This window comes from Dendroctonus ponderosae, unplaced genomic scaffold, assembly GCF_020466585.1.
Source record: "Dendroctonus ponderosae isolate FM_Combo_2020 unplaced genomic scaffold, Dpon_F_20191213v2 Dpon_F_20191213_8, whole genome shotgun sequence".
NCBI lineage: Eukaryota > Metazoa > Arthropoda > Insecta > Coleoptera > Curculionidae > Dendroctonus > Dendroctonus ponderosae.
In genome coordinates this window covers 20,244-25,990 of record NW_026019016.1, presented here as the reverse complement: position 1 = coordinate 25,990, position 5,747 = coordinate 20,244, and the positions used below count along the sequence as shown (strand labels likewise).

The window sequence follows — 5,747 nt, the reverse complement described above, 5'->3', positions numbered from 1 at the left end:
TGACGTGCCGCGAAGTAAAATTATTTTTTGTTATTCCTTTTTCCGCCATAAACACCCCTCGCATTCACCCTTAAACTAATGGTGCGCGGTGGCGGTGAGTGCGTCCGGGTTAGAGGGTGGTGCGGGGGTGCGGTCGGGGAAAAGGGATCGTACGGTCAGTCCTGTGAACCAGTCCCGAAGGAAACGCGTATGGAGACAGTCTAGGGTACTCCAAAAAGAAGGCTACCGACGCCACGCCACGTCATTTTGTTTTTTTTTTTAGTGCTGGATTTCAATGAAATCTAGTTTTTTTCCGGAGCATCCTTGCTCCTTGATCCCCCGGGAAATCGGTGAACCCACCGCGAGACTATTGTGCGCGCCCGGAGACCAGACTATTTGCCCGCCGCGGTACGTGGGACAATTGTGCGCGCCACAGGTACCCGAGCCATAGACTCCCATAATTTTAGTTTATTTTATATATTATTAATTGTAGTTGGTTGCAGTTCCGTTTGTTCGTTGTTGCTTTGTTGTTTGTTTTTTTTGTTTTTTGTGTTGTTTGCTTTTATTCTTGGTATTTTACATTGCGCGCAAGCAGGGGGGGTACTACCCAAAAGAAGTACGTGGCATCCCGTCCCGTGGGAAAACCCCACGGTATCCATTAAATTTTGTGCGTTGGGCTTGGGTTTTTATTGGTGCGCATCCACCATTCCATCGCTCAAAATGCAGGGACAGGGTCGCGATTCCCATTCCGGGGGAGAGACTCCGGAAATGCCCTCCGCTCACAACTCGAGCGAAGGGAGGGGGGATCTGCGCCACACCGCGTTCCAGGAATTAAACGACCGTCCAAGATAGTACTGTTAGCACTCTATCCATCTTCTTCACTTTTATAACAAACTAGAAACAAACAAATAATAATCTCCCTTGCCTCTGCTATAACCCTTGTATAGTACCACGTGCGCTTCCACTCAGATGAGGAAATGAAATGCATAGATGAACACCTTCTCTAATACTCGTCTTTATCGTTGCGGGTTGCGGCACCGTGTACACGTCACTCGAGGAGATTATCAAACGCGAATTAAACCATACTTTGTGCGCTTGCGCTAGGAAATCCTGTCAACACCAGAATCCAGTCAACATGTGATGTAAAATTGAAGGTCGAAATCCAGTTGTTGTGAGTAAATGTAAACACAACAACTATGATGTCTACGCAATTTAACTGATTTAAAATCACTATAGCACGGACTACTCACTATTATAGTCTATAGTCATGGTGACGATGTAGAACAATTGCATTTATCAGACGTCGAACAAAGAATGATTGCTGCGAAACTTACCCTGGAAGTTCCAACAAAAAGGTAAAGTTTAAAATACGGTGAAATATTTAACAAGTTTTATTTTTATGGTACACCTACGCAATGTTATTTATTTGCCAAAATCTGCTTCCAAATTTTGATATAAACTATATTTAATTTTATCTAAATTATTTGCAAGCTACAATAAGATCTTATTCTAGCATTAAATTAAAAGTGTTCGTGATGAAATGGCACTGGATATGAAAAGAATCGATTTAATAAACAAAGATGACATCAGACATATACAAGATTTCCATGGAATTCATGCAAAAGACGACTGTACACATCAGGATGATTCAGCAAGTGTCCATTTGTGGGTATTAGAGTGTCAGGAAACTAATTAATTAAATATAGTTTTATATGCCCCAATGTGTAAAAGCACAAGAAAATCCATCATTGCAAGACAAATATTGTTGTTTAATCATCAGGAGTACTGTACATAAAGAAATGCTTTTAAACTTTGAGTGCCATATAATTGGGTGATTTTGAGCTTAGTACTATTTTGGTAACGGTTTTCCTGTAGCATTTATGTTTTCTAACAAGAAATACCCTTTAACTTATTAGACCATTAAGAAACATGTTGGTATAATTAAACCTAACGTTTTTATGTCAGATATGACCAATACGTTCTACAATGCAGGGGGCAAAACAATTGGAAGGGTTCCAAATCATTTACTATGTTCATGCTAATAGAGGGTGGCAATAAAAAACACTGAGAACAGGGCTTGGACTTATGAAATGTTAAAAGAACTTCAGAATGTGCTAATTTTTTTCAATGCCTTAACAATTTCTGAGAAATAATGTTTAGTGACGATGACACAAGCCTTTGAAACTTATTTTTCCTAAAACTATGCTGGACGTTTTCAATAATGTCCTTATTGATACAAAAAAGGATGCAGAATAAATACCAGCATGGCTCTCGAAAGCTTTCATGGAATATGAACATATTTTTATGGAAAAAATGGTAAAGAAAAAGTCTTGCTGTACTATCAAATGTATTTTTGTAACATTTGCTTACATTCATTTACCTGTAGTTGTGTTATTTAATGAGGAATACACTTTATAAACATGCTCATTTTGTTGGCCTGAGGGAGATATCACAATGCCCGGGTTTCTTAAAGTTAAATAATTAATGTTTTAGGTCGGAAAATATGCTGCAAATGCTCAGTTATAATTCGAATCAAAATGATTAAACGTTCATTAAAAGGATAAAATTCAATCTAGTTTTGTTCTGGTTTGTTCAAGTAAAGAACTTGTCATTTCTTATAGTTCAGCAAACAATCATCAGTAATTTAAAATTAGATACTATTTATCATTGAATATGTAATGCATGCAGATATTTTGAAATATGTATTTCGGTTAGTTAAGGTGAAAGGTACTTAAGTTTGTTATATGGAGCAATATTAAATAACTACAGACATATGGTATTCGTTTTATATCTTAATGTTATATAGGCAAGTGCGAGGTGAGGTAGATATAAGAGCAGAAAAATAATAAATTTATTTGAAACATTCCCGTTTTTATTGTTTATCCCGCCATTCCATTTTGCACTTTGCCGGTTAACAGGGTCTAGTTTAGAATGTTAATTCTCTCAGAGTCTGAGGTGTATCTGATTTAGGTTTTACACACTTGCTCTCTGAATTAAGTTTTCACTAACTGTTTACAATGGTGGTAGAAGTTAATATCTACGTTATATTCATATTACTATCTGTATCACTTTTAAAGACTACAATAAAAATAGCATTTTATAATTGATAGGAGATAAATTACGTTATCACTAAAAAGAAATACATATTCACCTAACTCCAATAAGTACGCCATGCTTTACTATTACATTTTAAGAAAATATATACAATTCGTTCTAATGATATATAAAAGTATTATCACAATAGAAATTATTATTTGAAATAATATACAGCAACATTGCAAGTATGCTATACTATAGTTTCAGTGGCAACAGGGCATTAGAAGGATGCTTGCGCCTAACTTCACGCCCCCGCATGAAATAGACAGACTCACGCAAGCGCATAAATAACGGCTCAGTTCGTGTTTGATCCTCTCCTCGTCACTCGCGACATCATGTTTATTAAAACTTACAATACACCATTACGATTTGTTCTCCGATATAAATAAAACCTCAACAAATAAAAAAATAACTAAGAAAGTAAAACGCAGCAAACTGCATTTAGGAATGTTTTTAAGAAATGACTTAGATAAGTAGGTATATGTTAAGATGAAGATCAATATTTATAAAACAAAACAAGAAAAAACCCTTGCGTAATGAAGTATAGTTTAAGTATTTTCTTAGCAACACTGTATTAAAGGCTATACAGTAGTATAGAATTGAGAAAATTACTGTACCATTGGCAACCCTCGATCAACAGATAGTTTGCGTCAATAGACCCAGTATGTTGTCTGGAATTATTGACACTGTAGTAACGGAAATACTGCACTGTAACTTACAAAATCTAAACTTATACATTTATAGGCAACATCATTTATGTTAAATAACATAATGCCTTCACTTAAATTTTCAACTTTAAAAATACCTATCTCAGACGACTTACATGGTGAATAGGTTTACAATTATATTTCCTCCCAAGAATGTAAGAACCTTGTTCAGCGACTCCAAAGTTAACAATTTGTATAATGACACTATTTTCTAAACAGCAAGTGTTGTTGGGCGAGTCAATCTTTAATACAAATTTATCAAAAACAGCACTTCGATATTGATCCGAAAAATCAATATGGAGTAACACTGGGCCATGAGAATGTCTTTCTTTAAATATTGGATGGAATTACTTTTTCTGCCTTGCTCAGAAGAAAGCCTTTCGCTATATCTCTTAACAATTTGCTGTAATGGCTTTTCACGTTTGCGAATTAACTTTCAAATGCTTTGCAAAACATTTTCAAAGGGAAATGCACTGAACTCATCAACAGGGCCATGATTTTTTACATCGTCTGTCAGGTGTAATAAGTTGTGAACATTATGAGACATATTTTGTTTTTTTTTTAAATATAAAATTTTAGACGTTGTGACAAAATGTTCCAAGAGATCAGCGGCATAATCCAATATGTCAATATGTTTTACGCATGAAAGTATCGTTAAAGCAGTGTGCAGTGACAATTTTTTTTATATCTATCGGGATTAATGTTATTTTTCAACACTAAAACACCCGTGTAAAATAAAAATTGTCGATACTCTGTTGCCTTCCATCTTTTGAGTTCATCTAAGCTCCGAGGTTTCCCGTTAAACTCTAAAGGCATTTTGAGTGAAACTGCAATTAAAGCATCTGAAATAGAGGCTATTTTGTTAGCAGATAATTTTGTTGGAGGTTTTCCACAACACCACAATAACAAGAGTTTTTTAGTAAGACCCAAGCAAACCAACAGCATATAGTCTAACGGAAAAGATTTGATCATGTCAAGTTTAGGTTGTTTTTCTAAAATTGACTCCCCAGTATGATGGCTGTCATCCGTTTTTTGGCGGAAATCACAATCTGTCGTTGTTATACGTAGGCTATGTATGTCAGGAAAATACACCCTGTCAGAGTAATTTCCTTCAACATTACATTTTGAGCATGAAGAATAGCCAGAATGACCTGCATGCATGACAATGCATTTTACATATAATTTTGCAGGAGCGTCACAAATAAATGCTTTGATATATACTGCAAACTGTTGATTTTAAGACAAGAAACCTTTATTGATAACTTCAGTTGCATCGTGCACAAAGTCGGACAAAAATGCATTGGGGTGTTGTGGCTTCTGATTGCCATGGTACAACCCTATCATTTCTACAATGTTTTAATTGCCCGAAATACGGCCAAATTTATTGCCCGTCGGGGATTGAAAAACCAAACTCGTTCACTTTCGCTAAATCCGACTTGATTCGTTCTGGCGTCATATCGGCTCTTCGTTCGATCAGATTCGATCTTCAATTTTGTTCTGACCTCATCGTGTACAAGTTTCAGTTGTTCTGCTAGCTTGAGTCCATAATCTTCGCCAATTTGTAAATCTTCCGGTTTTCCTGTGAGTATATCAATGGGAAGTCGCAATTCCCTCCCCAAATAAGATTTCTGCCAAAGATTTGCCAGTGGATTCATGGACTGCTGATCGATAGGCTAATAGGAATGGAGCAAGTTGCGTATCCCAATTATCCTGCTTATTGTTGACCACAATTCTCAGATAGTTATCTATGGTTCTGTTAAATCGCTCTACCATGCCATCAGATTCTGGGTGCAAAGGTGTTGTTCTTGTTTTGTGAATTCCCAACAGTTTACACATTTCTTGAAAAACTGAGGATTCCAAATTTCTGCCTTGGTCCGAATGGATCTCTCTAGGACAGCCAAAATTACACACCCAGTTTTGGAAGAGCACATCTGCTATGGTGGTGGCTTCTTGATTAGGAATTGG

The 5,747-nt window shown here is 36.4% G+C and overlaps 2 long non-coding RNA genes across 2 annotated transcripts; one reads left to right on the top strand and one right to left on the bottom strand.

Moving 5' to 3' along the window:
- Window positions 1-672: 672 nt before the first annotated feature.
- On the bottom strand, window positions 673-1,041 carry LOC125505436. The gene is made up of 2 exons (XR_007282165.1): window positions 930-1,041; window positions 673-873 (listed from the first exon to the last, which is right to left on the bottom strand). It is a non-coding gene; the product is annotated as an uncharacterized LOC125505436 (long non-coding RNA).
- A 66-nt stretch (window positions 1,042-1,107) lies between these two features.
- Window positions 1,108-2,753, top strand: LOC109534909. The gene is made up of 2 exons (XR_002171672.2): window positions 1,108-1,334; window positions 1,493-2,753. It is a non-coding gene; the product is annotated as an uncharacterized LOC109534909 (long non-coding RNA).
- The last annotated feature ends 2,994 nt before the right edge of the window (window positions 2,754-5,747 follow it).